Below are 10,096 nucleotides of genomic sequence, written 5' to 3'. Positions count from 1 at the left end.
ATCCTTTCTCTTAGTAACCTATACTCTAGATTTCAAGGCCATGAGTTTACTCATCATATTTCATTTATATTGGTGAGACCATACAATATTTGTCCTTTTATGCCTGTCTTTTTTACTCAATATAATGATGCACATTATCATATACATCCCAATTTCATTTCTTCCTACAGCTGAATAGTATTCCATTGTCTGGATACACCATATTTTGTTTATACATTCTTCAGTTGATGGACACTTGGGTTGCTTCTATCTTTTGGCAATTGTGAATAATGTTGCTATGAACATCAGTATGCAAATGTCAGTTCAAGACCCTTCTTCCAGATCTTCTAAATATATTCCTAGTAGTGGGGTTGCCAGATCATACAGCACTTCTATATTTAGCTTCTGGAGGAACCACCAAAGTGTCTTCCACAGAGGCCATGGCAGGTATTCTTGATGGAGGATCCAGGTAAGGGATCACCACTTTGAAGTGGTTATGGATGAAGAGATTCAGATTACCTAGTGAGCTTCTCAATGTTCAGGTCTATGAATTTAATGATTGCTATCCATGGTAGGTGGAATTATAGGTATTCCAGAAAAAAAAAAGTTCTTAATCCATTCTTGTGGTTGTGAACCTATTGTAAATAGGGCCTGTTGAAGATGTTGTTTTTAGTTAAGGTGTGGTCTCACTGAATGAGGTTGGACCTTAATCCTATTACTGGAGGTTTTATAAGAGAAAGCCAGCAAGAAATGAACAGAACCCTAGAACAGAAAGGAGAGGATATTGCCATGTGCATTGACTTGTAATGGAAAAGTCAAGGATCCAAGAATTGCTGCAGCCAACACTGCAATGTTCCAAAGGTATGAAAGCATCACCTTGCTAAAGTCTCAATTTTGGACTTCTCCTTGCCTCAAAATTGTGAGCCAATAGATCAAAACCAACCCGTTGCCTGGTATTTGTTTCAGCAGCTGGGAAACTAAGACATCATCCATGCATTTACTCCATTAAGACCCTTTCCAATAGTCCTAGTGTAGTAGCAGAGAAGTTGGGTGTATGCGGTATCGAAGGCCAGCACATGAGAACTCTGAGAAGGAAGATGATATATTTTGACTGGCCAGACTTGGCAGACTCCTGTCCTGTTAAAAACCGAGCCCTGATTAGAATTTTGGGTCCTTTTTATACAGACGACATAAGAGTGGGGAGTCAAATGGTGCTTTTGTGAAAGAAAACAACTTTTCTTTGTTAGTTAAGTGTTTGAGTACCAGATAGGTTTTGAATTAACATATCCCCCACATTCCAGGTAAGCGTGAATTAACATATTGCCCATAGTCCATCTGGATGCAACTTCGAATACACATTCAGCAGCCTACACCCTTTCTGAACATTCAAAGCCAATAGGGCCTATATTACTTGGTTGGATTTCTAGAGACTAGGCACACTTGGCTACAGATATAGATAATTTTGGATTTGTGCATGGGCTATATTTCTAGGAGTGCTAGAAAGTGGTAGAGGCAGAATTATCCATACAGAGGACAGAGAGGGTTGAGGTGATTATTCATGGCACATTATGATGTCCAGTCTAAGCAAGACCTCTCTTTCTTATTTTTTGTCCTATACCCAACTGCCATTCCCATTCCCCTCCCACAGAAATGATGACATTTAAACTGTTTCTTTTGGTTTGTATGTGCTCTTGCAAAATAATTTTTTAAATGCATCTATTTTAAAAATTATTTAAATTACATTGTAATGTATACCTTAGTTGGCAATTATTTCTTTCCTCTAAGCCAATATTTTAAAGCCTTCATGTTGCTATGTGTAAATATGTTGCTTCTAATTGCCTTTTTTGTTTAAGCAGGTACAGCCAGGACCTTGTACATGGGAAACAGGTGCTCAACCACTTGAGGTATGTCTGCTTCCCATCGAATTGCTTTTTTTAAAAAAAATTTGTTTATTTATTTCTTTCTTTCCCCTTCCCCCTCCCATCCTGGTTGTCTGTTCTCTGTGTCTATTTGCTGTGTCTTCTTTGTCTGCTTCTGTTATTGTCAGTGGCACAGGAATCTTTGTTTCTTTCTGTTGCATCATCTTGTTGTGTCAGCTCTCCATGTGGGCGGCGCCATTCTTAGGCAGGCTGCACGGTCTTTCATGCTTGGCGGCTCTCCATACGGGGTGCACTCCTTGCGCGTGGGGCTCCTCTACGCAGGGACACCCCTGCGTGGCACGGCACTCTTTGGGCGCATCAGCACTACACATAGGCCAGCTCCACATGGGTCAAGGTGGCCAGGGGTTTGAACCGCTGACCTCCCATGTGGTAGACGGACATCCTAACCACTGGGCCAGTCCGCTTCCTGAATTGCTTTTTAATATCCCATGATGTGCATCCATCACATTTTACCTATCTACTGTTCTAATAATGGATACCCAGACAACTTTCAATTCTCAACCAGCACAAATAAGGCTGCAGGAGACATGAACATGAATATTTTTATACATGTCCCCTTATGGAACTGCTTGAGCATTTATTTGGGGTATGTATCTACAAGTGAAATTTCTGAGTCAAAGAATGTTACTTATTTAGATTAAATATTCCAGATTGCTTTTCTGAGTAGCTACACTTGTCTATACTTCACCAATAGTGTATGAACTGTTTCTCTAATGTTTGCTTGTTTAGTAAGTATAAAGTGATAGCTCATTGTTTTAGTTTGTACTTACTCTTGATTACTAACTTTTTGAGCATCTCTTCAAATGTTTGTTAATTTGGGGAGGTTTTTCTCTTCTGAAATTTGCCTTTGTCCATTTTTCTGTTTGGATTGTTACCTTTTTCTTACTGATTGATGAGTTTCCTGTGTATTCTGAATATTGGTCCTTTTTGGTTTTAGGCATTGCAGATAGCTTTTCCTATCCTGTCCTCTTTCTATTAACTGTTTTTCATGGTAATCTTTGTTGAAGTGAAATTATAAATTTTGGTGTATCAAATTCATTAAATAGTTTTTCTTAGTTTTTGTGTTTCGGAAGTTTTGTTTTAAAAATTCCTTTTGTGTTTAGGTCATCAAGATAGGTTATTATCTTTGTGAACTAAATGAAAGTTTGCCCTTGTAATTTTACCTTTTCCCTTTAGTCTTTACTAACTAGAGCCCAACTTTGTATCAGCTGTTAGATAGGAATTCAGCTTTATGTATTCCATATATTAAACTGTTTTCCTTAATATCCTCTATTAACAAGTCCTTTTCCCTTTGATTTGCAATGCCTCCTTTATAACATACTAAGTTCCCACTTGTTCAACCATCAGTCTCTGAGCTTTACATTCTGGTCATTCAGACTGTTTGTCTGCTCTGGTGACAATGCCAGGAAGTGGGCTTTTGCTTTGGCTCTGCAGCTGTTCTCCTGTGGGGTAGGGCCAGGCTTCCTTCCACACCTTCTTCTTTTAAAGACTGACTTAACTGTGAGCCTTTTATTTCTTTATGTGCATTTTAGATTAAGATTTTAAAGGTTTGACTGGGGTTGTGCTGAATTTATAAATTTATTTGGGAACCGTGCTAGTAGATACAGTTCTTTTTCTACAATACTTTAAAAATAATTACTTAGAATTTTCTCTTTGGCTTGTTCTTAAATGTAAAGTTTTGTCTCCATGTGAGTTTTTCATCCTTGTCCTGTCCTTCACTCTGAGCCCTTTCAATCTGATGTGTTTTTCTTTGATTTTGATAAATCTATTGCCATTGCTCCACTAAACAGTTCCTTCCACGTGTACTTCTCTCTCATTGAGTCTAGATGTTAGTTCTTTCTGCTTCTCTTCTTATCTCAGCTTTCTTTTACATTTCCTATTTCTTTATCATTTCCTGCTATCATCTGGGGGGGGATTCTTCAATCTGAACTTTCCTGTTCTTAATTTATTCTTCAGATGTATCTATTCTTGTATTTATTCTATCTATTGTGTTCTTTATCTCATTTTTCCATTTTGCTTACCTAATTTTGGTTTGCGTATGATTTCTTATAGCATGTGTTCTCGCCTTTAGCTAAATGCTGTCTCTTCTGAGGCATCTGGTTGTTTTAGCCCATGAGCTTCTGTTCCTGGGTGTCAGCTTCAGGTGGCTGGTAGCCTTTGCTGGCCAGGGCGGGAGGCCAGGCTCCGGCTGTGGGGGCCCAGAGAGCTGAAGGAAAGAGGGCGGGAATAAGCCCCAGGCTGGAGCATCTCAGTCACTTCTGAACTGTTGGTCAATCCTATTTACTGACTCTCTTTCCAGGCAATTCTGATCACAGCATTAGTTTAAAAAATTTTCTCAGATTGCTTTAAATTTATGAAATTGTTATTTATTTCCCTTATTACATAAATAAATGACATTCCTTGAGAAAATTCTGAAGAGATTGTAAACAAAGTGCAAAAGAAAAGTTGAAAATCAGAGTTTCGCTTTTAAATCCTTAGAACGAAGCAGCGCCCGGGAGGAAGCAGCCTCCTTCCGGGGGCGCATGAGCTGGGGGGTTTGGAGCGTTGGGGGTAATGCTTGAGTGCGGCATCTACATGCACCTGTTTTCCTCAAGGCTGCACTACGTCAGGGTTTTGGGACTTTCCTGGTATTACTTAAAAGGTACTGGCACGGTGGTGTGCGTTGCTGCCACTGGCTTTTCCCCATTTAGGGGCAGGAATAATGGCCCCTAGGCAAAGGGCGAGAAAGGCAAAAGCAGAAGGGCAGCCCTTTTCCTCCACGGGTTCATGACGAGTTCACGCCTGTCCTTGCTTCCTCCCGCCGTGCCTCTGGTCCAGGCTGCCCCCAGCCCTCTAACTCATCCCAGTTTAAGTCAGGGCTGGGTCTCCCCAGGGCTTTCTCATGATTTTATTGCCGTTTGCTCCTGGAATCCCCATTGCCCTTTCCACGTTATATTTTCTCTAGGGTTGTTTTTGAGGAAGATAGTTGGCAGTGTAGCAGCAACCAGAAGGCTTTGGGAACAATTTCTGAGCCGGTGACTTTGGGAATTCATGGGAAAACAAGATGGACCTAAGTGCTACTAGGCATCAGGTAAATAGCTGAGCAATAGGTTCTTAGTAAATGGACTTAGGTCTACATATCTCAAACAAGGGCTTTAAAATAGAGGTTTGAATTCCTGCTCAGCCACTTTGTAGCTATGAGTCCTCAGGAAATTTATTCATCTTTCTGAGCCTCAGTTTTCTCATCTGTAAAATGGGAATAATATTACCTATTTAACATGGTTGCTAGCAATTCAAATACATTTGAACTCCCAGGCATATTTAAAATATCTCAGTTCCTGGCATGTACCCTTGTTACACTACAGTTCCTTTTGAATTTGGTGTGACACATGTCCATCTTTCTCCCCTAGTGGGGCAGCACCCATCCTCAGTGCTGCTCTCTGTAGATATCCTGATTATCTAAGTAAGTTTGGCTATTTTGATCTTCCTGGGATATTTGGTTTACTCAAAGCAACATCCATGTTCCAATTTTTTATTCAGGATTTTTTTTAAAAACAAATCAATTTTATTGATATATATTAATAAAGCATACAATTCATCTGAAGCATAAAATCAATGATATTTGGTATAATTACATAGTTCTGCATGAGTTTTTTTTTAAAAAGATTTATTTATTTATTTATTTCTCTCCCCTTCACCCCACCCCGGTTGTCTCTTCTCTGTGTCTATTTGCTGTGTCTTCTTTGTCCGCTTCTGTTGTTGTCTGCGGCACAGGAATCTGTGTTTCTTTTTGTTGCGTCATCTTATTGTGTCAGCTCTCCGTGTGTGGCTCATTATTAGGCAGGCTGCACTTTCTTTTGCGCTGGGCGGCTCTCCTTACGGGGCGCACTCCTTGTGCGTGGGGCTCCCCTATGCAGGGGACACCCCTGCATGGCAGGGCACTCCTTGCGCGCATCAGCACTGTGCGTGGGCCAGCTCCCCATGGGTCAAGGAGGCCCGGGGTTTGAATTGCGGACCTCCCATGTGGTAGATGGACCCCCTAACCACTGGGCCAAGTCCACTTCCCGTTCTGCATGAGTTTTAAAGATTACTATCAGGTAGGCTCTTTAGTGACATTCTGGTATATCCTTGAGCTCATTTTCAAACTGAAGTGAATAGTCAATTGTTATTAACTCCTCTCATCTAGCCTGGCTTATATACCAAGCTAGAAAAATGCACATTTAACCTAGCAGGGACAGTGTATATGGGACAAATTTTCTCTCCATGAAACATCCCATTGGATCAATGCTATCTCATCCACATCCCTGGAGAAGAGGCTAGGTGAGGTCGGGCAGCCAGGTCTTATGGGTTGATGTGAAAATAAAAACCTTAAAAAATAAATATATAAAAAAAGGAGCTGGGATACAGAAGACCACTGGGAAATATCAAAATGGTACCATAAGAGAAGGTCAAGACAAGAAGGAAAATGATATGTCAACGCAGTGTTCAAGTGGACACTGGAGGCTGAGATGGGGAGCCATGTGTGTGTGTGTGTGTTGTGGGGGAGAGAGGTGTGGAGTCAGCAAAGAACAAAGAGCAGTGATCCGAACTAGAAAGGGTGAGTGTCTAGTTAAATACTAGTACTGCCAGCTGAATTTTTGCCTGCTCCTAGAACAGGGGTTATTAACTATTTTTGGTCCACAGATCTATTTGCCAGTCAGGTGAAAACAATGGACTCATTACAAGTCCACATTATAATGTGTATTTATTTAATAAATATGTCACACCTGCACCAACACATCTTCACAAGAACAATGTTTTTTTTGATTTTCAGTTCAAGTTCAAGGACCCCTTGTTAAGAACCCCTGTCCTAGATGCAGGTAGGGATTTAAAACGAAGCTTCTGGGAAGCAGACTTGGCCCAATATAGGGCATCCGCCTACCACATGGGAGGTCCACGGTTCAAACCCCGGGCGTCCTTGACCCGTGTGGAGCTGGCCCATGCACAGTGCTGATGTGCACAAAGAGTGCCATGCTAAGCAGGGGTGTCCCCCTCGTAGGGGAGCCCCATGCGCAAGGAGTGCACCCCATAAGGAGAGCCGCCCAGTGTGAAAAAAGTGCAGCCTGCCCAGGAATGATGCCACATACACGGAGAGCTGACACAACAAGATGACGCAACAAAAAGAAATGCAGGTTCCCAGTGCCGCTGATAAGGATAGAAGCAGTCACAGAAGAACACACAGCAAATGGACACAGAAAGCAGACAACTGGGGGGGCAGGGGGAAGGGGAGAGAAATAAATAAAAAATAAGTCTTTAAAAAACAACAACAGCAAGCTTCTGCGTAACTTGAACATTTGTGAGGAGGTAAAAGGTAAAGCCATTACTCTGTGACCATTCCCCTTGGGTTTCAAGAACATTTAGGGCTTCTGGTTATTTTTTGGGGGGGCGTTGCTTTTACTGCTAAAGTGTGTCTTTACCCCTGTGACAAGTCTACAAAAGGACCCACCTTGCTCTGTTACCCTTAGGCTGTCCTTTTAGCTACTAGTATCTATAGTGGAAATAGACTTTTCAAACTATGTTGGTTGATGGGGGGCCACCATGATGCAGTGCTAACCCATTTCCACCCAGTTTCATAACTTTTCCCAAATGTTCATCATGTGGCCAGAGATAAACTATCTGGGAATAAAACATCCTGGTGATGAAGGTCCTGCTTAGCATTTGATGGGAAGTGGAGGTTCCCATGATAGTCTGCTGTGATCCATTTGTGGGAACCTCAGCAAGTGATTTGACTAGAAGGGGCCAAATAATTTGCAAAGGAAGGAATTCTGTCCTGAATATACTTTAATTCCAAAGCTGTTTATTTAGCTAAGTTATAAATTTTGCTTTTATTATGGGATTAGCAAATTGGGGGTATTTTGTATTTTCACCAAAATTCTTGGGGGCATGCCTTTAAAAACATTAAATATTGAGGAACAAGATAGCAGTATGATTCAAGTCATCAAGAACAAATGAGATTATCTGGGTTATTTGTTTAAGTCTTATAGGTGAGAGTTTACCTGCTTTGAAATGTTTATAAAAAGTGAAAAATATTTTTTGTTGTCAAGTCTGTAGATTCTAACAGATGTATAGATTTGTGTAATTACCACCACCATCAGAAAACAGACCACTTCTATCACACCCCAAAACTCCCTCGTGCTACCATTTTTAGTCACATCCTCCCCTCACTCCTAAACCCTGGAAACCATTGCTCCTTTCTCTGTCACTATCGCTTTGTCTTTTTTTCGAATGTAATGTGAATGGAATCATACAGTATGTAACCTTTGGAAACTGGCTTCTTTTACTCAGCATAATGGTTTTGAAATTCATCTAGTTTTTGCATGTTTATCAAGAGTACCTTCATTTTTATTGCTGAGTAGTATTCCATTTTATGGTTGTACTATAGCTTGTTTATCTGTTCAATAGTTGAATGATGTACGAATTGTTTCCAATGTTTAACCAGTATGAATAGAGCTGTTATAAACATCTGTCTACAGGGTTTTTTTTGTACGTGTGAATATAAGTTTTCGTTTCACTTTTGAAGGGGTGGCAAACTTTATCTATAAAGGGTCAGATGATAAATATTTTAGGTTTTGCAGGGCTGTATATTCTGTGCTGCAACTACTCAACTCTGCCATTATATTATGAAAATGCCCATTGATAAGTAAATGAACGGGTATGGCTGTATGCCAGTAAAACTCTTATTTACTAAAACAAGTGGTGAGCTGGATTTGGTCAGCCGGCAGTAGTTTGCTGACTCCTGCTCTAGGGCAAATAAGTAGGAGTGCCCCTGCTGGGTGATGTAGTAAATATTTGTTTAATGCTATGAAAAACCGTCAAACTGTTTTCTGGAATGGCTGTAGCAATTTGTCTTCTTACCAGCAATGCATGAGAGATCCAATTACTCTGTATCTGTGTCAGGACTTGGTATCATCAGTATTTTTAAAGTCATTCTAATAGGTATGCAGTGGTATCTCATCATGGTTTTAATTTGCATTTCCCTAATAGCTAATGATGTTGAACGTCATTTCATGAGCTTATTTGCCATTTGCATATATGTTTTGGCGAATTGTCTGTTCAAATCTTTTGATCCTTTTAAAATTGGGGTTATTTATTTATTTATTTATTATTAGTATTGAGTTTTGACAGTTCTTTATGTCTTCTGGAACAAGTTCTCTATCAGGTATTTGTTTTGCAGATATTTTCTCCCAGTCTGAAGCTTGTCTTCTAATTCTCTGGATAATGTCTTTCAAGAACAAGTTTAAAATTTTGATGAAGGCAAATTTATCAAAAAAAAATTTTTTTTTATGATCATGCTTTTAGTGTCATGTCTAAGAACTCTTTGCCTAACTCTAGGTCATGAAGCTTTTCCCCTGTGCGTTCTTCTAAAGATTTTTATAGTTTACGTTTAGATCCATAATCTGTTTTTTTTTTAAAGATTTATTTGTAAAATTATTTCTCTCCCCATCCCCCCTTCTCCCCACCATTGTCTGCTCTCTGTGTCCATTCACTGTGTGTGTTCTCTGTCCACTTGGGTTCTTATCAGCGGCACTGGGAATCTGTGTCTCTTTTTGTTGTGTCATCTTGGTGCATCAGCTCTCCATGTGTGTAGCACCACTCCTGGGCAGGCTGTGTTTTTTTTTTGCACAAGGCAGCTCTCCTTACGGGGCACGTTCCTTGCATGTGGGGCTCCCCTATGCGGGGGACATCCCTGCATGTCATGGCACTCCTTGTTCACATCAGCACTGCATGTGGGTCAGCTCACCGTACAGGTCAGGAGGCCCTGGGTTTGAAACCTGACCCTCCCAGATGCTCTATCAGTTGAGCCAAATCTGCTTCCGCCATAATCTATTTTGAATTAATTTTAGCATAAGGTATAAGGTTTAGTTTGAGGTGTTAGACAATCATGGTGTCTGTGACCAGGGATAGTTTTATTTCTTCCATTCCCATTTTTATGCTTTTTATTTATTTTCTTGCCTTATTTCATTGGTTAGGACTTCCAGTATGGTGTTGTTGGAGTTGTGATAGGATACATCCTTGTTTTGTTACCAATTTTAGAAAGAGCATTCAATCTTTCATAAGTACGATGTTAGAAATAGGATTTTTTTGTAAATGCCCTTCATTGGTGAAAGTTTCCTATAATTTATGTTTGCTGAGTTTTTTTTTTTATCATGAATGAATAT

The sequence above is a fragment of the Dasypus novemcinctus genome, chromosome 17 (genome assembly GCF_030445035.2).
Source record: "Dasypus novemcinctus isolate mDasNov1 chromosome 17, mDasNov1.1.hap2, whole genome shotgun sequence".
NCBI classification, from domain to species: Eukaryota; Metazoa; Chordata; class Mammalia; order Cingulata; family Dasypodidae; genus Dasypus; species Dasypus novemcinctus.
The sequence above is the reverse complement of the archived record's forward strand: the minus strand, read 5'-3'. Positions refer to the sequence as shown.